The sequence below is a fragment of the Maylandia zebra genome, linkage group LG2 (genome assembly GCF_041146795.1).
Source record: "Maylandia zebra isolate NMK-2024a linkage group LG2, Mzebra_GT3a, whole genome shotgun sequence".
NCBI lineage: Eukaryota > Metazoa > Chordata > Actinopteri > Cichliformes > Cichlidae > Maylandia > Maylandia zebra.
Window position 1 is genome coordinate 19,764,517 of NC_135168.1, and position 20,663 is coordinate 19,785,179.

Genomic DNA, 20,663 nt, shown 5'->3' on the forward strand with positions numbered 1-20,663 from the left:
AGTACATGTTTTACTGTAGTCCATTTGTCTTCAGTTGGCTCAGTAAAGTACTGTGAAAGTTTACTGACTATAAAACTCAAGTCCGGTCTTGTGCATGTAGCCAAATAGATCAGACTACAGAATTTTCTCTTCTTATTTCAACACACTCTCTCTCTCTACAGCTGTACCTGCTGATATCATTGCGTGTGGCACTCTTGGCTTGTCAAAGTTCTGGCTCGGACCAAACAGCGCCACACTCTGCCGATACTCCCGAGGGACGCCTTCACGCACCAGAATTTTGAGCTCAGGTGAGATGATGAAGTCATCGTCAGACCTGCCTGCAAGGTACTGAGCCCAGCGGCTCAGCAGGGAGTGCTCCAGACCCTCCTACAGAGACAATGATGTATGATATAAAAAGAGGATAACCATTATCTGTTAAGCATTATGTTACAATTTAACATGATGTAAAATTGTAACATTGTAAACATAATGTTACAATTTTAATCCGTATTAATATCATAGGGAGATTAATATCCCTACAATATTAAGCATCAGACTTTATCAAATTTTCTAAAAACTTTTTTTGTTGGATAGTGTAGCGCAGCTGGATAGTTTAGTGGTAATACTTCATATCTTTGGAGTCGCACGTTCGATTCCCACCCAGTATCCAGTAAGGGTCCTGGCTAGACCCCTCATGCTAACCAAAAAACCCTGGAATGGTGCGGCTATGTCTGCAGTCTCTCCGCTTAAATTTAGAGCTTGCTTGTTTGTTAAATGTATTATTTACTGTTTTTAGTTTACTCCATGACGGGGCTGGATATCGGGCGTCCTGCACCACCCATCCGGTCTGGAGCATAGCGAAACCATTTCTGCACTGTTTGAACGAAGGTGAACTCAGAAACTGCCCCCACCTGCTGAGTCAGGCCATCTAAGACAACAAAAAACCCCAAAAACAAACAAACAAAAAAACAGTAAAAAAGAGGGGTTCAATTAGAGTTCAAATATGAATAACCTCTCGCCAAAAGTCTTTAACAGCTAGAAAGCTGGCAAACTACTAAGCTGATCAACATGAAAGGCACAAGGTGGAAATCAGCAAACTGCTGCCTCACTTTGTTCACCTGTGCTCTATATTTCATGGTCCGGTTGGCTGCAGGACCAAACATTTGGCCTTACACCTTATTTCTTTATGTTTTGCTTCCAAGGTGCCAGACTTGTAGGTAACTTTTTACACTGACATGACCTCAGCAATAGTTTCCAGTCTTTCAACTTCCTTGGGCTTTGGCTGCTTTTTTACTCATTTTCAGTCCAGTCCTTCTACCTGACCATTTTCAGAGAACTCTAAGGAGCTTGGGGGAAAAAAGCAACCGGACTTCTTTAACTTTTTTGAAGACGTTTCGCTTCTCATCCCAGAAGCTTTTTCAGTTCACTGAAGCCTCATAAGAAAGTGACACAATGACATTTAGATAATAAAACTCGCCAAAAATGCACCTTAAGAGCACTGTCTCTTTAAATACCCTCTTTTGCTTGGTCTGCTCCTTATTTTTTCCTCATTTTTTCTTACTTTGGAGGACCAGCAGAGCGAGGGCCGCTAACCTGTGGACATTCATGGAAGGTGAGGTTGTGTCTGGAAGGCGGGTCCACATAAGAACTCAGATATAATATTTATATTTTTGTTCTAACCTGTTGAGTCCCTGGCAGCAGCCAATGGCAAGGTTGTGCCAGCCAGCAGGATGCTGCTGAAGGGCGGGGCTGGAGTCTGAAAGTAAGAGCTCGTTTAGACTCTATTCTGTGAACAGGCTTGCTCCCACGAATATGTGAATTCATCTGTAAAAGAGTTTAACTCTAATGCACCTGTTCCTCCTGCTCCCTGCTGCAGGGCGGCCTGTTGGACTACGAATGCCAGTGCGGAGCTAAGAAGATCAAAGAGGAGCTGTTGTTCTTGAACCTGCCAAAGTGAGTAACCTCAAATCGGTCCCCAAAGGCCTCAAACCACCACAGTTCAGTCGGTGTCAGTTTTGTTCATGTCATGTCCTCCTTGCGTCTTCCTTTGAGCCTCTCCTCTTTGTCTCATCTCTTTCAGTGTGCTGATCCTCCAGCTGAAGTGGTTTACGTTCACTCCATCGTTCACCGTGGAGAAGAAGAACAGCCCCATTGTTCTGACACAGCAGCTGGTGATCAGCCAGGACACAGCCTCTACTGAAGAGGTAAGGGAAAAGGCACACCGTTCATTTCAAGTATGGATGGAGCCCATTTCTAAGCTAACGGGTGGTGCCGCTGCCCTCTCCCAGTAAACTGCTCGCTATTTGTTGGTCAGCGTGATCAGTCGTTTGGGCTCCGCAGCTTACAGCGGTGAGTGGGTGCTTTCAGACACATGTGCTGAATGCAGGTCAGCTTTGAAAGTTTATGAGACGTTAATAAGTGCGCCTTCTCCTCTCAGGACATTACGTCTGTGACGGCGTTCACCAGATGAGCGGAAGAGACGACGTCACAGACAGCCGGCTCACGTACGATGACGAGTTGGTCTGCCAGACCACGTGTGAGTCTGTGTGTGAGCAGCGGCAGAGAACAGCTTACCTGCTATTCTATAAAAGACAGGTGACGTCTCCCAGCAAACAGTCAGCATGTCTGTGCAAATATTCAGTGTAACTTGTAGAAAAACCCTCACACTCAGTTTATTTGTGTTTTTCTTTTTCTATTTCTTACTTTCTTTGCCGCACTAGAAAGGCAGCAGAGTCGGGACTCAGATCTGCAGCAACACCTTCATTGTTATTGTTATTATTGTTGTTAGTACTCTTGTTGTTATGATTGATATTGTTACTGTTATGATCAGTTTTATTATTATTATTATCATTATTAATTTTTTAATACATTTGTTTATCTTTATTATTATTAGTAGTAATGTTGTTGTTTATGTTGTTATTGTTATTATTATTACTGGTATTTTTGACATTATTATTATTATTTTGTTGTTATTGTCATTATTAGTAGAAGTAGTATTAGTTATATCATTTTTATATCAGCCTGGAGTGAACAACATGAAAGCATGGATCCATCCTCCCTCACATTCACAATTCAGGCTGCTGGTGTAATCGTGCGGGGGATATTTTCCTGGTACACTTTGGGACCTTTAAATGCTACAGTCTGAGTATTGTTATGACCACAGTGTACCCTCTTCTGATGGCTGAAAGTAAAAGGGGGTCCAGTACCGGTTCCGGTACCAGGCCTACTGACAATTTAACATAATGTAAAATGGTAACATCGTAAACATAATGTTACAATTTAGCATAATGTGAAATGGTAACATTGTAAACAGAATGTTACCATTTAACACAATGTGAAATGGTAACATTGTAAACAGAATGTTACCATTTAACACAATGTAAAATGGTAACATTGTAAACAGAATGTTACCATTTAACACAATGTAAAATGGTAACATTGTAAACAGAATGTTACCATTTAACACAATGTAAAATGGTAACATTGTAAACAGAATGTTACCATTTAACACAATGTAAAATGGTAACATTGTAAACAGAATGTTACCATTTAACACAATGTAAAATGGTAACATTGTAAACAGAATGTTACCATTTAACATAATGTAAAATGGTAACATTGTAAACAGAATGTTACCATTTAACATAATGTAAAATGGTAACATTGTAAACAGAATGTTACCATTTAACATAATGTGAAATTGTAACATTGTAAACAGAATGTTGCCATTTAACATTATGTTAAATATAACTAACGGATTTACTTTACCAAATGGACCATCCCGGCCTTGCCGTATTGGTCTATTTGATTCACCTTTGTTTTTATTGTTTATTTTATTTTCACTTGCTACACATAGGACAGACATGACTGGGGGAAAGAAAGGGGAGAAAGAAAGAGGGAAAGAAAAACAGCAGTGAAGAGGAATGGTGATAAAGGGCAAAAAACAAAAACCAACAAAACAAACAGACAAAAAATATATATATCAGTCACTTCAACTCAAAGAAGTCCAGACGCTTTTCTTTCCAAGCTCCTTTGACTGACCGTTAGGACAACTTATTTATTGCAAGCATGCAGTACAAGAATAACTCGATGTTTCTGACTTTGCATTACGAATTGTTTACCCACTGACAAACATTTCAAATGAAATTAAATTAAAAAACAATTTGTGGTAACCTGATTTTAATTCAAAAAGAATCATTAACAACACTTCTTGTAATGGTGTCAAAATCAGCCCAACTTTTATTTTCAAATGCAAAAAGTAAAAGAAAATGAGCCAACATACTGGACACATATAATTGTCAATATAATTGTTTATAAACAATTATACTGTCATCATTGTTACAGATATGGAAACTTTATTAACAATTTGTCCAAGTAAAAAAATGCCCTGCTAATTGTTGGGGTTTTCTCTCCTCTAGCCCTTTCCTTTAAGCTCTTCTTTACATCCCCCCACCCCCACCTTTTCTTTTTTCTTAATAATATAACAATAAAAACAATTGGCTGCATTTTAAATGTGTCAGATCAATGTCTTTATTCAAGAATACAAGAAATGGTAATAGCTGCATGTGTGTTTGTGTGTGTGCATAATATGCATACTTTACTTGTTGGATCCAAATCCCACAAGGAATCAAATAAAACAAGAAGACAAACAAAAACAAAACAAAAATATATTTCTCTCCCTTCCCAGGTCAGGTTCACAAAAGCATTGCAGTGTCACGGTCTGCGGAGGCAGACCGTGCGGGAATGTGTATGGTGGACCCAGGTGCGAACACAAGCGAGGATGCAGGAGTGGATTTAAACAAAAGCGAGCCTTTTATTATGGCTGATGAAAGGAACAAAACAGAGTGAAGGCAGCATATGAGTAGTAGCTCAACAGAAACCTAAACTGGACAAACTAAGGAAAGGCTATGGCTGGAAATACGGAACACAGGGGGTGGGAACACAGACGACGCGACACAGACTGTATGAAACACAGAGACTAAATACACATGAGGGATGATCAGGGGAAGTGGATGCACACGGGGAACACAGGTGACACTGATAATCATAACAAGACACGGCAGGAGTGAACGTAACACTGATGGGAGATGGGCAAAGTAAAACAGGAAGTACACAGAGGTTCAAACAGGAGGAGAGAGAGCACGGGGAGAACACAGACATAACGGGCTGGGGAAAACATAGAATAAAACACAAAGAGAGACGAGGGCTCATAAATACACAGAGGGGCACACAGGGGGTAAGAGTCACGAAAGGAAAACACATAAGGAACAACGTAACAGATCAACCCAGGAAGCATGGCCTAAATAAAGAACAAAATACAAAAATACATGAAAACTAAGAATACTGGGCCCACATGGCCCAGGACCATGACATCACCCCCCCCCATGACATGCAGCTCTTTATTCCTCTTGTACAGCTCCAGAGTCTGTCAGCCAAAAAGAAACTACTGAGGTTCCAACACCCAGTGTTTCTGTAAACACAGATGAAAATGAACAGTCATCCACATCTAAAAGATTTGTAGATTCGAGGGACCGGTATAATACATCTAGTACATCTTTGTTTAAACCTCAGAACACATAAAGGGAACAAACCATTGTATACAGATTTAAAAGTGCGCAAAGCAACGAACAGTCACCCTCTGAAACAGCTGAGGTTATCACAACCATTGTTTCTGTAAATACACAGGAACAGTCACCCACCTCAAAAAGATTAGTATATTCAAGGGACCAGTGTATCTACTCTGGTCAAAAGAATCCATGCTTCGTACTGATGTCCACAATTCTTTTTTATTCCTCTCACAATCATGGAGCACCGTGAAAACTAGAAACGAGTAAAATAATATCAATAGCACATATGACATCCATCTCAGCCACTTATTTCTTTTCACAAGGTGCACAAGTGCTTAACAAATAACAGCATAATGTTTTTACCGTGTACGCCTTGTAAAACCAGTAGTAGAAAAGTTGTAGGTTCGTGCTCTTGTGGGGGAGACGTATGTTATCCACCACCTCGATAGCTAGCCGAGAGTTCGAGGGTCACTAGAGCCGCCGAGAACGCATGAACTACTTACGGTAGGACGTTTTGCCAAAGTAAGACGTTTTGTCAGAACACCGAGTCCTCAGGAGGATGCAGCCCATGAATTTGGACACGATCTCAGATGCACTTCTGGTGTTGTCATGGCAACCCACACAAACATTTCAGCGTCAGCTACAATGAGGCGGAGCCCTTACTGGGACACTGAGCTCAGGTAGAGTGAAAGACAACATTTTTCCGCATCCAAAACAGCAGCGCTGTTCCTGTGACCTCTAGTAAAGCCTCTACTTGGGAAAAGGGAGTCTTTCATCAAAGCATCCTGCAGAAGTTGAATAAAAATATGCAAATGTTTAAATGATGCAACTTAATGAAGGCTGACAGCAGTTGTACTATTTTACATTGCAGCGAACAGGGGTGACCATTATTTTCAATGTTTTTACAGCATTTTTCACATTGAAAGTGAAATAATATAAATAATGTCTCAATTAAATTGCGTTAATATTTAAAAATACAAAAACTACAGCTTTGTTCACAAGCCAATAAAAATGTACTTGGGCCAGTGGTAAATGAAAATAACACTTATTCAGCACCTGGTTGTTGCGGCTGCATCAGGACACCAGATGTTCAGCCTCCATCCTGTAGGCAGACTTATCCCCGTCTGAGAGGAGTCCAATAATGGTGGTGTCATCTGCAAGCTTAATTAATTTGACAGACTGGTGGTTGGAGGTGCGGCAGTTGGTGTACAGGGAGAAGGGCATAGAAGAAAGAACACAGCCCTGAGGGGAGCTCGTGCTGATGGTCCGGGAGTCCAAGACATTCTTCCCCAGCCTCACTGGTTGCTTCCTGTCCGTCAGGAAGTCAGTGATCCACCGGCAGATGGGATCAGGCACATTCATCTGGGAAAGCAATCCTTGAAGAAGGTCTGAAAGGATGGTGTTGAAGGTAGAGCTGAAGTCCACAAACAGGATCCTAGCATAGATTCTGCAGGACAAAGTGTAGGGCCATGTTGATGGCATCGTCTACAGACCTGTTGGCTCTGTATGCAAACTGCAGGGGGTCCAGGAGGGGGGCTGTGAGGGTCTTAAGATAGGAGAGAACCAGGCGCTCAAAAGACTTCCTGACCAGATGTCAGAGCCACAGGTCTGTAGTCTTTTCGTCCAGTGATCTTTGGCTTCTTGAAAGCTATATATGATATAAAAATTATATAAAAACTGTTAATCAGCAAAAGAAATGATATCATAGTTCTTATAAAGAAAGCCTCTATCAATCAAACACCAGCAGTGTAGCAATGTTGTTCACTTACACTGTATATAAAACACTGATTTTGGCTACATCCAGTTTTTACTGTATTATAAACATTTTTTACCATGAAGAGTAAAGTGTTTGGCATTTTTGTCATTGTTATTGAGCTCAGAGATCAGGCCCAGCCCAGTATCTACCTGGTTATGAGCAAGGAGCTGGAGGTGATAACTCAACAATAACCAGGCCATGCATGCATGGATGGATGCATGGATGGATCAGTTTGTAGGCTGTGTGTGGTCAGCAGCAGGCTGCTGGGTGTGGACCAAGAGGGAAAGCCCAGCATGTGAAACCCATCAGCAGAAGGCCAGAACAAAGGTGCACAGACAAACGCAGCCCAGACACTCAGGCAGGACGAGTAAAATAAATGGCAGCAAACACAGTATGATGTGGTAAAATGTGCTTTCTTTCACAAACAGATAGCACAAACAAGAATCACAAGAATCTCCTTTGTGGTTCTTGTTTTTCTTTTGAGTACATTAATAAAAAGTTGAAATAAAGTGGCAATAAAATTCATGCACTGAAGACCACACGAAACCCTAATTCACCCTACTACCTGTTGCCTTCACATTCCATTTGCATCCCTTGTCCACAGAATCAAAAATGACCCTTCTTCACTAAAGATCGAACATAAAGCAATTGCATTTTAAATGGAAGCCCATTTTGCATTAAGAAACACTATCAGCAATCAGAAATTGTGTATATTAGAGTTCTCTGTTTTTACTGTCCTGAAAACTGCATTAATTCAGTGGATGCGGTTAGGTTCAAAACAACGTAATATAAGAGGGCAACCAATTCAATCTAAGAGGGATCCAATTTTTATCCATTCATGTACCAGCTACTGGCTTTTTGCTGTTATGTTCTCATATCGCGTGAGAGTTTATTTGCCAGGTGTCAGAAGTCTAATAATGAATAAAGTTCAGGATATGCTTAAAAACTCACCTCAGTATAGCCGTCATCAGAAGGAAGTGCGCTTCACTGACTCATCAACTTGTCTCAGGCTTTCCACAAAGTTTCACAGTTGACCTTAAAGTAAGATGCTGCAAGCTTACCTTGCAGTGTATTACTTTTTAAGGTCTAAAGACCTTAAAGTGCGCTATAGATTGAAGTGATTTGAACTGACAACAGGGCTAATTCAGCACTTCAAGTTAACATCAATAAAAGTTTTTAAATTTATTCTGATTTCCGTTTGTTTTCATTGCCTGTGCTATCTGTTATTTAGTTCAAATTGTGGGTAGATAATGCTGTGCTGTCATGTGACCTGTTCTCTCATGTGTGCCTTTCTCTTGTTTTGTATGTATTTCTCGTTTGTTATTTATTCCTATTTTATTCCTGCAATTGGTATGGAATTCATTTTTTTTAAAAATTGATCAGTGTTTTGAAATTAGATGTGATGAAGATGTGACCTTAATTTACAAAATCAACATCATGTTGGATTCAATGAGACATGAAACTAGTGCATGAAACAGGTCTCAGTAAATGTTCTCATAGACTGCAATACACTGCCCCCTGCTGGTCATTGTAAAGTCTGCAGATGTCATTTGACATGAATGTCATATTTGTGAAACAAAATAAAGGACTCTGTAAAATAAATGAAAATCAAATATTTATATACAGAATATTTATGTACAAATGCTGAAAAAGACATTTGAACAAGATGCACACCCAGTAAAATTAAAAAAAAAAGAAAAGTCAGTTTTATCATGTGACTATCATGCTGTCATTTCTGCACAATGCACTTTACACCAGATCAAAATAAAACACTGTGAGGTCGTTCTAACCGGAAGCCCAGAGAGCTTCGACAATGCAGCACAATGCCCTGAAGCATCAGCATCAAAATATACTTCAAGTACCAAAAAGTACTCATTGTGCAGAATGCCCTATTTTTGAATAGCTGGACATTTTAATTACTTTATCACCAGCTGTGACTACAGCTGATAATCAACCATGTTTCATAGGGATGTGACTACATTTAGAAATGTCACGCATTTTTAGGTATAAAGCAAAAGATGCAATGAAATAAATAAGCTATCACATATTAATCCAAATGAATTCACTGAAATACATCTGCACATTTCTGCAGCCTGACTTATTACACACGTGAACACAGTACACATTTGTTTACTGCAAGCTTGTTTCAGAGATGTGATGCAGTTAAATCTGTATGCGTCTGTTTCCTTGTAGTGTTAGTAGAGATGGTGAACCTGACACAATCCTGTGTTTAGTGTGAAGGAAACCAGTTAACAGCCGGTTTAGTAAAATTCTCTTGAACACATGGAAAACTCATCGTCGTCTCGAAGTGAGAAGCTGAAGCGTCCCGTGTGATCAGAGGTCCTCGTCGTCCTCGCTCACCATGACGTCGAGCTCTTTGTCTTTCCGTACGACGCTCTCGGTGATGACCTCCTTGTGCTGCTCCTCCAGCTCACGCAGCTCCGCCTGCAGGCGCTCCAGGTGGAGCACTCGCCGGTTCCTCAGCAGCCGGCTGGGGAGTGGGTTCATGTCGTTGAAGGCGATGCTGGTCAGCTTCCTGCATGGACACACGCAGGTGGAAAGGACTCGATCACCAACACAGAGGAACTGGAAACTGATCAGCTTGAGTGTTTCTGTTTTATGCTGCTTGATACTTCAGGTACTGCAGTTTGAGCAGGAAATACTGGACTGACTGGACCACATGTATCCGAGAGCTGCAGATACTTAAAAATCTTTAAATCGTTGTTACTGTGATCAGGGAAATTTAAACTTCTCACAAAATTTCAGTAAAAAGGGTTTGAAGCTCAAAGATTCAACAGCTACATCCGCTACACTTCTGAGAGTGTAACAGCTCGTAGATTAAGGCGGGTGGAGGCGAGTGCGTACCTGGCATTGGAGACGGTCTTTGTGAAGAAGCGTAGGTACTGGTAGATCTCCACGCTGTCGTGAATCTTCAGGATGTCGTCCTCTTTGTATTTGAACAGAGCCAGAGTGTATCTGAAGATCACCTGCAGCACAGACACGCATTTCATAACAGGACACTCACGCCACACAATTAATTGGAAACTTTGAGGAGGTGAGTCATAAAATTACTCTTTCAGTTGTGGTGCAGTTGGGCCCTTTACTCATTACAGCTCTGATCGATTTCCAATAAGCCACTTGGTTCCTCAGTTGCCAGATAATATTAACTTACTTGGTAGTTGAGCTTTAAGTTTAAATTAAACTTTTGGGTTGGATCTACGTGGCTGAAGCTGTTGTCAGCATTTATCCCTGTGTGGTATATATTTCTGTGTCTGAACTGTGATTTTATTTCCTGAGACAAACGATGTAAAAGCTGTGCTGCATTTGTCACATTGCAGAAACAAGCCCAAAGCCATTGTCCCGCTCATCGTCTGGATTTACGCTGCTTGTGGTAGACTGTGAGGTCGTTACTAGAATGATCTGCTTTCCCACTCCTATTTCATGTCACATGACAGTTCCCCATGCTTAGTAAACAATGTCTTATTACTCCTAAAATGTAAATAAAGACATCTAAAGGTCAAAACAAAATCATTTTTGTTTCCATGGACACTACTGTGGTGCATTCAAGTGTTGTCTGCATTTCTGTCATGGTGTGTTCGGGTGTATGGTACCTTGGTACCCTCATACAGGAAGGCGTCCCACAGAGGCATCAGGATGTCGCTGGGCAGACTCTCCACAAAAACCACCAGGAACCAGTTGAAGGTGACCAGAGAGACGTCAATGTTGTGATCCTCAAAGTGAGATGCCAGGCGAGGAAGCTTCTCCGCCATGAAGTCCTTCAGCACGCGCTGGTCCGCCTGAGCACAAAGACTCACAGAGATCAGCCTCACTGATCACTAAAACAGATCACAGCAGGCAAGCAGGTGAGTGTGTCTGCTGACCTGAGAGGCCACCAGATTCTTGGTGTAGTAGTCCTGAGGCATGATGGCTTCCACCACTGCCACCACACACCAGAAGGCGTCTTCGTCACTTTGGAGGACCAGCAGAGCGAGGGCCGCTAACCTGTGGACATTGATGGAAGGTGAGGTTCTGCCTGGAAGGCGGGTCCACATAAGAACTCAGATATAAAATTTAGACTTTTGTTCTGACCTGTTGAGTACCTGGCAGTAGCCAATGGCAGGGTTATGCCCGGAGAAGGCCAGAAGGATGCGGCGGAGCTGCTGGAGGGCAGGGCTGGAGGGCGGGGCTGGACGGCGAGGAGAAGTGCTGATTGGTCGTCAGGGTTCGGTGAAGGTCCAGCTGGACCTGCCTGGAGGCAGGATTAGGAGCTGTCCGACTCTTCTCACACAGCTGGAAACAGAACAGGATTACTGAGTGCTCGCCAGCATTCCCAACAGGAAGGAGGAGGAGCCACCTGTGCTCAGGTGCGGATAAAGCACTCTCTCTCTCTACAGCTGTACCTGCTTATAGCGTTGCATGTGGCACTCTTGGCTTGTCAAAGTTCTGGCTCGGACCAAACAGCGCCACACTCTGCCGATACTCCCGAGGGACGCCTTCACGCACCAGAATTTTGAGCTCAGGTGAGATGATGAAGTCATCGTCGGACCTGCCTGCAAGGTACTGAGCCCAGCGGCTCAGCAGGGGGTGCTCCAGACCCTCCTACAGAGACAATGATGTATGATATAAAAAGAGGATAACCATTATCTGTTAAGCATTATGTTACAATTTAACATGATGTAAAATTGTAACATTGTAAACATAATGTTACAATTTTACATGATGTTACAGTTTAACATAAAGTAAAATTGTAACATTATGTTTACAATGTTACAATTTACAAATTGTAACATTGTAAACATAATGTTACAATTTTACATTATGTTACAGTTTAACATCATATAAAATTGTAACATTATGTTTACAATGTTACAATTTACAAATTGTAACATTGTAAACATGATGTTACAATTTTACATGATGTTAAATTGTAGCTGTTAAGGGTGGTGAGTTAGCGAACCTAGACGCGGACCTCTCGTTTAAGTTGAACAGTGTCTTTATTTACAGTGAAGCCAAAATCAATCCACAGTTATCCACAGTGCAAGTCCCTTCAGTGCTCCTCTCCCCGTCTCCCCTCGTGTGTCCACAAAACTCCCTAGAATCAGTGAAGTGTCCCCTTCCGTCTCTCCGTCTCGATCGCGTCCAGGCTTATTAGGCAGCTCAGAGTGGCAGCACTTACGGGTCGGAGGTAACAATCGCAGCGGAGAAAAAGCGGAGCGAGAGAGGAGAACAAAAAAACACACACACACAGGTCGACCGGTCGGGGCACCGTCCGACTCTGACAGTAACATAATGTAAAATTGTATTATGTTTACAATGTTACAATCCCTACCCTCACCTATGGCCACGAGCTGTGGGTAGTGACCGAAAGAACGAGATCGCGTATACAAGCGGCAGAAATGAGCTTCCTCCGAAGGGTGGCTGGCCTCTCCCTTAGAGATAGGGTGAGAAGTTCGGCCGTCCGGGAGGGGCTCAGAGTAGAGCAGCTGCTGCTCCACATCGAAAGGAGCCAGCTGAGGTGGTTCGGGCATCTGACAAGGATGCCCCCTGGGCGCCTCCTGGGTGAGGTGTTCCAGGCATGTCCCACCGGGAGCAGGCCCCGGGGCAGACCCAGGACACGCTGGAGAGATTATATCTCTCGGCTGGCCTGGGAACGCCTTGGGACGCTTGAGCGGTCAGCAAAAGTCGACTTCCCCCATCACCCACTCATTCACAAAATTTCCCTCGGGCCGTGAACAGGTGATATAGCAATCACTATTACTGACACCACGTGACCCAAAGCTACGCCTATCCACAACATTCCGGCCCCTAATTATTACATTTTTACAGTAATAATTACACATCCAACACCATAACTCACAACACACACTTCATCATATCACAGACACCCAGTGAGACAACATAACATACTCAAAAGTCCACCAAAGTTATTTTCTCATGTCTTCTCTTCTTTTCTTCTGTCTGCACATGGTCAGTCAGTCATAGGCCAGAGGTTACCAGCACTTAGCCTAAATATAGTCAGTCTGATGTACATCTCATAACATTAAAGTCAATTCAAAGTTAGTTATGTCACACTGTGTCAAAAATGTCATAGTCATGGGTCAGAGGCCTCCTGAAGAAGGCATATCTTTGTGATGGGTCTGCACACATGGCTGGTTGGGGTCTTAATCCAGACCTGACGCACAAGCCCCCTTTCATCTGGTGCAGCTCCGGTGACTCTCCCAATGAGCCAAGAACCACGAGGTGCAGAATCATCCACTATAAGGACCACATATCCAGGAACAAAGTTACGTTTAATCCTTCCCCATTTCTGGCGCTCTAATTCTGTGACTGGGACTCTCTTTGCATATCCTCTAGATATAAGATCTGTCATGAAGGCAGTGTAGTCTTTATGAAAGTCTTTATCTCTGATGAACCTTTTCTTCAAACCTAAGGCTCGTTGCTCAATTGCACAGTTGTCAGGCATTCTTATGTCTCGGTCTTTTAGTGGCAGGGCAATGCTGTAGTGCCAATCCCCCAAAGTCACCATCTTGCTGGCCAATTCCAGGAACTTCAAGTCTTCCTTTGACAGCCCCATCTGTTCATCATTGCTGCTCTCAGGAAAATCCATCTTGAACTGCTGTTTCCATAGCTTGTCCAGTGTGACAGCAGAAACTCTGTTGGCGGTAACTGTTGCCAAACATCCTGGCCTTCCACAGCATTCTCGATTAAGTGGCCCATTCACAGTCCAGCCGAGCACAGTCCTAATGGCAAAGGGTCCATCACCTACACTCCGGATGACCTCCAAAGGTTCTAGAGCTCTGGGCATATTCATGCCAATCAAAAGCTCAACATTGGCCTTAATTTCTGGCAAATGAACATGCTTCAAATGTGGCCAGTCAACCAGGTCCTGTTGATTTGGGATGTTACCAATATCTACAGGCATTTTATGCTGAGTGAAGAGGTTAGGCATATCACAGTACATGTCACTGTCCAATCCAGCAACTTCAAGTTCAGGTACAATGAAACTGTCCACCACTTTCTCCTGTCCCATGGTGCGCAGGAGAATCTTTGTCCTCCTCCCAGCAATATTCAGCTTGTCCATAAGACCCGCTGTACAAAAGGATGCTGAACTCCCTTGGTCCAGAAAGGCATACGTTTCCACTATTCTTTGACCTCTCTTTGATTTTACTTTAACTGGCACAATGGCAAGCTTACAGTCCTGTTCACCGGCCCCAGTAAGACCACTAGTCTGGATCGTAACAGGAATGTTATCTGCCTCATTATTAGGTTTGATTTCATGTACAGTGTAGTGTAAGCATTAAAAGATCATAAAAGGAAACACTAACATTTATGTGAAACTAATTGTAATAAAAAAAATGAACAGGTGCTTTATAGATTTAAAAGAAAGAATCTGAAAACAACACTTTTTTGGTCTGAGTGATCAAAGTAGAAAACAGAACTGATGTTCAAGAACAAACCATAGCTGCACTAATATTACACATCTCCATTGTTGTGGTGAACAGACATGTTGCTTTTAAAACCACATGCAGTGTGTGACCGTGACTGTTCACTGAGACCATGAACGCCACTTCGCTGAAGCCTTCGCCTTCTTCTTCTTCTTCTAAATTGGAAGCAGAAGGAGCACGAGCTGCTTTGATCTACTGAAAGGAAAAAGCAGAATATCTGAGTTGAAACCAGTCAGCTGAAACCAGTAAGACAGGAACAAATTCAATGCAGTGTCTCAGGTGGCTTAGCCTGTTACAACTGTTGATACAAGCTAAATACAGTTAACACACAGTGTCAGGGAGCTCCAGTGTGGGAACTAGTGGCTTTAGGTTTGTAGTCATTTAACTTTCATCCCTTCATTCATTTAATTCAGGAGGAAGAAATGTCAGGTGGGTGCAGGCTGGTTACATGCATTTGGTCCCATGCTGTCTTTAACTTGGTTCACTTTATGGCTGGGCTGTATGTGGGCTTATATCATGTTACTTGGGCAGGAGTTCCTGTCCCCTGTTAGACTTAGAAAGTTTCTCCATAAGTAGAGCTTCTAACTCTTCTAGCACATCTCTGGCTGACAGTTTTTTGGTGGCTCTTTTTACCCCACACTGGTTGTGAGTGTGTAAATAGCCCCACTAGTTATTTTGGGTTGCAGTTAACTTGGGAGGAAGAGGTAGGTCTGCCATGACTAGATGAATAACAATTATCTGGGATACATAAATTTCATAATGCATGCATGTATCTCTATAAACCTGCCTGAGGGCTGCCATTTTTTACATTCAGTTATTTCTTTGTTGAATCTAAATAATGAATGTGTTACAGTTAAACTGACACTGATCAGTGTAAATGGCTCATTGGGACACAGAAACCTTTAAATTAAACCCTATCACCTGATATCGAGTGTCAAACAATATCAAAGCTGTAAAAGCTGTTTACAGTCAGAATTTATAAAACTATTATTGTAAATAAATTCAAACAAGTGAGCTTTTCTCTTTGTGCTGAACATCAACACTGTGATTTCTTAGACTGTAAGCTTTACTTTAGCACAACCAGTTGTAGAAGCTGCCACTCCAAATGTCTTTTGATAACAAGAAAAAAATACCTTTTCAGTCCACGGCCTGAAGTTCTTCTCTGACATCTTCTGCCATCGGCTTTGTCTGCTGGTTTGAAGACAATAAACCACAAAAAGATGATTTAGTCACTTTGTCTGCGTCATGCAGCTCGAATGTGTCGTGTAACGATGTTGAATAGCTGTCGTTATCCCTCTGCTGTGTCAGTAGGATTGTACTGTACAGCATCTCATTGATATGTGAGGAATGCTAATGTAACACGATAACAGACTTACATCATTAAAACATAAAGGGCAGGAGATATTTAGATATTTTTATATTTATATTACATTTTATAGCTGACGGATATTACTAAATAGATAGAATTTACTAAATAGCTGGATGAACATGAAAAATATGACTATAATAACAAATGACCATGAGAGCCAGTAGAATTAATTCAACTGGACACTCAAAAGACGTCCTTAAATGCTCTTTAAGTGGCGGAACAGATGAACAAACAGTTAATCGCTTACTTGAGATGAAATCTGCTCAGCTACTTTGAAAACAGCTTCTAACTGGTTCATCCTTTAACAGGATGACTGCTCAGGGGTAAGGCCATCATGCAGTCCAGCAACCTTTATGGTTCTGCTTTGATTCACCAGGAACTATTAGGGAAACCTTCCAGCGCCTCCTGTGAAAGACACAGGCATAAACACACAAACATTTATTAACATGTTCCACAGTGTTCCAGTTTGATTTTCTCATCCTGTGGACAACAACGTACATGGATGCAGGTTTATTGTTAACTTTTGTAAGGTTTATTTAGTGAACATATCCAGATGCAGCTCCACTGTGATCCTGAACTGGATAAGCACTTAAGAAAATGTGTCAATAAATGGACATACATCAACTTACTATATTTATCCAAACAGACGGGACCAATAATGCTTCACTGAGTTAGAGACTTTAATGTCTCTTCTATGTAAGAATGTCTCGTGCTGATATACCTGCAAACTTGACAACAAAGGTTTTTCAGACTGCATGTAGCTCTATGTCAGCTCACACATTTACATTTATGTCACACTTATTTCTGCTTTCCCATTTTATAATTATTACTTACATTTTGATTAGATACCTTGAGTTTGTAAATGATCAGATTACATAATTGGAATAAAATGTATCCAATTCAAGGTTGCGGGAGGATGAAGCCTATCCCAGCTGATACAGGACAAAGACAGGCTGCCAGTTTATCGCAGGGCTAACACAATATGTGTAACAGAAAATCCACTTAAATGTTTGATATTTCTTATAATAATCATAATTATGACTATTATTTAAAGGTTTCTTTATAAATACATTTTGATTTTTTATAACCTCTAAAATATAAACCTGAGCTGTTTCAGATTCTGACCTCTGACCTCACTGCAGCTCCCTGTTGGAAGTACGTCTGCTTCTTGTCCCCAGTGTTGACCACCTGCCCTTGATATCACGTACTGTACCTGAGGAACAAAAAAGGACAAACACTTGCCTTCATTTAAGAAGTACATTCATACAGAGGTAATCTATGGAAACACACTAGTTCAACCTTTGGGAGAAATCAGTTCCTGTGAAACATTTCTGTAAATTAACATCATATGGAGAATGAATGAAATGAGTTCTTCCGGTGACTCAGCAGTCAAACACTGACAAATGAAATCTAGTTAAACTATTAAGCATATTTGCTCTTCTGAAATCTGTGTTAAACAACAACAAACATAAATTAGTAACAAAAATACAGCTGAGTAGATATTACAAACCACCAGCAGCCATAATGCTAAATTTTAATCTTCAAATGTTTCTGAGCCGTCTTCAACCTGCTTTTAACACATTAAAGTCCCACAGTCAATGCAGCCTGACTCAATCCTAGATGTTCAGCACACAGAGGTACCGTTTGAAGTTTAGTGTTAACCTGAGTCACTGATCATTTGCAGTATTACAGAGTCTGGCAGTCTTTGCATGATGTCCACGTCACTATAAGTTTCTAGCTGACTCTCAGGTGTGCCAGCAGGAAAGAGTAATAATAACCTGAATCCTGAGGTTTGTCATGCAGGATTAAATTTACAGTGGCTTTGTTCACACAGCTAGGATTGTATTTTACACTGACCCTGGGTCAGTATAAGTATCATACAGTTTAAACGAAGCACTGAAACTTGCACATATTTATTACAGATGCACTGAAGCTAATCGAGATATTTGCTGTCAACCTGTGGCTGCGATTAATCACTTTACTGAAAACTTTATTAACTAGTAACTTCATCAGTCATGACAGAAGCTAATATTTCTGTGCTAACATCGTTTAACCAGTAACAGCTTTCCTCCAATATAAGCTAACGTTTACACCGTAACTTTAAGCTAGCACCATAAAGACGGTAAAACACGTAATAATATCTACAAATGCATCTTAAAGCTCTTATATTAGCACTCGGTGTATTACTAACATAACCACATTAACATTACTGACACTCGCTGACTTTTAATAGTCATTCTATAAATGCTGTCCGTTTAAATGGTCCTGTACCTGTACACACTGCATATCCACCGGATTCCAGCCAGAGTGGATTCTGGAGTCTTCCACGCTCCTGTTAGTGATCCTCCATCTGGATGGATGAGAACAACCTTCTGAACAATCTAGCAGGTCTCCTTGGGGGGCACGTCTCCCTGCCCCCCAAGCGAGGGCCGTGGCACTGAAACTGCCGGCTGAGAGAAGGCTTGAAAAAAAAGGACATTTATCATTTCTTCTTCAGCCAGCTTTTTTTCTCATCGTTTTTCCAAAGTACACATTAAGCTTCTTCTGCAATAACACACTAATTACACATGGAAACCTACCTACTTCTTTCTTCATTACAAACAATTACACTTTCTGTAAAGTGCTTTCAATAAAACAGAAAAGAAAAGTGTGTTTTGTTTTGTTTTTTTTATTCAAGATCTGTTCACATGTACTTAGCAAAGGTGAGTACACAGCATGAGGAAAGCCAAAAGCAAAGAGAGCGTATGAAGGTAATATTGAAGTAGGCTTCGTTTTGAAGTGGTGAAAGGCAAAGGCATGAGTGTAAGGTAATAAGGGGTAATGAGAGAGATGAAGAGCGGGCGGAGGACTTGGCTCAAGCAAAAAGGAAATGCGAGCGCGTTTCCCCGCCCCCCGCGCAGGGCCGTGGCAGTGAGTTCGTGGGGGGTTCGAACTGGCGGAGTTCTGTAGCAGAGTCCCCGCCACATGTCATAAGCCAAACGACCGGCCGAGGGAATACTTAAAAAAAAGGACATTTATCTTTTCTTCTTCGGCCACCTTTTTTTCCCATTGTTTTTGCAAACTACACATTAAGCTTCTTCTGCAATAACACACTAATTACACATGCAAACCTACCTACTTCTTTCTTCATTACAAACAATTACACTTTCTGTAAAGTGCTTTCAATAAAACACAAAACAAAAGTAGCTTTTCTTTTCTTTTCTTTTTTTTTATTCAACATCTCTTGATTGTGATTGTCGGGTAATAAAAGCTAATAAGAGAGATGTAGAGCGGGCGGAGGACTTGGCGAGAGCAGGAAAAAGCAAAAAGGAAACGCCAGTGCACGTCTTCCCGCCCCCCAAGCAAGGGCCGTGGCACTGAAACTGCCGGCTGAGAGAAGGCTTGAAAAAAAAGGACATTTATCATTTCTTCTTCAGCCAGCTTTTTCCCCCATCGGTTTTCCAAAGTACACATTAAGCTTCTTCTGCAGCATTATCACACACTAATTACACATGGAAACCTACCTACTTCTTTCTTCATTACAAACAATTACACTTTCTGTAAAGTGCTTTCAATAAAACAGAAAAGAAAAGTGTGTTTTGTTTTGTTTTTTTTATTCAAGATCTGTTCACATGTACTTAGCAAAGGTGAGTACACAGCGTGTTGGGTCTGGGCCTCTTTGCTTAGGCTGCTGCCCCCGCGACCCGGCCTCGGATAAAGCGGATGAAGATGCATGGATAGATGGACTGATGTTCCAATTGTAACATTATGTTTACAATGTTACAATTTCACATTATGTTAAATTGCAACATAATGTAAAATTGTAACGTTAAGTTTACAATGTTACGATTTTACATCATGTTACAATTTAATATAATGTAAAATCATAACATTAAGTTTACAATGTTACAATTGTAAATATAATTTACCCAATTAATTCTGTCATAACAGAAGTATGACTTCTCTGTGTTATTAACCCGTATTAATATTGTAGGGATATTAATATCCCTACAATATTAAGCATCAGACTTTATCAAATTTTCTAAAAACTTTTTTTGTTGGATAGTGTAGCGCAGCTGGATAGTGTAGTGGTAATACTACACATCTTTGGAGTCGCACGTTCGATTCCCACCCAGTATCCAGTAAGGGTCCTGGCTAGACCCCTCATGCTAACCAAAAATCCCTGGAATGGTGCGGCTACGTCTGCAGTCTCTCCGCTTGAATTTAGAGCTTGCTTGTTTGTTAAATGTATTATTTACTGTTTTTAGTTTACTCCATGACGGGGCTGGATATCGGGCGTCCTGCACCACCCATCCGGTCTGGAGCATAGCGAAACCATTTCTGCACTGTTTGAACGAAGGTGAACTCAGAAACTGCCCCCACCTGCTGAGTCAGGCCATCTAAGACAACAAAAAACCCCAAAAACAAACAAACAAAAAAACAGTAAAAAAGAGGGGTTCAATTAGAGTTCAAATATGAATAACCTCTCGCCAAAAGTCTTTAACAGCTAGAAAGCTGGCAAACTACTAAGCTGATCAACATGAAAGGCACAAGGTGGAAATCAGCAA

The 20,663-nt window shown here is 41.4% G+C and overlaps 2 long non-coding RNA genes and 1 pseudogene across 3 annotated transcripts; 1 reads left to right on the plus strand and 2 right to left on the minus strand.

The window, feature by feature from the left end:
- The first annotated feature begins 200 nt into the window (after positions 1–200).
- LOC143413631 (uncharacterized) lies at positions 201–1,587 on the plus strand. The gene is made up of 3 exons (XR_013094249.1): positions 201–287; positions 776–867; positions 1,548–1,587. It is a non-coding gene; the product is annotated as an uncharacterized LOC143413631 (long non-coding RNA).
- A 7,313-nt stretch (positions 1,588–8,900) lies between these two features.
- Positions 8,901–13,099, minus strand: LOC112432667 (TBC1 domain family member 2A-like; annotated as a pseudogene).
- Positions 13,100–13,580: 481 nt separating this feature from the next.
- Positions 13,581–18,495, minus strand: LOC112431911 (uncharacterized). Of its 2 annotated transcripts, XR_003022713.2 has the most exons (5): positions 18,388–18,495; positions 17,242–17,329; positions 16,364–16,521; positions 15,881–15,938; positions 13,581–14,942 (listed from the first exon to the last, which is right to left on the minus strand). It is a non-coding gene; the product is annotated as an uncharacterized LOC112431911 (long non-coding RNA). The 2 variants fall into 2 exon arrangements; XR_013100824.1 differs by lacking the exons at positions 17,242–17,329; positions 18,388–18,495 and adding an exon at positions 16,746–16,780.
- Between the last annotated feature and the right edge of the window lie 2,168 nt (positions 18,496–20,663).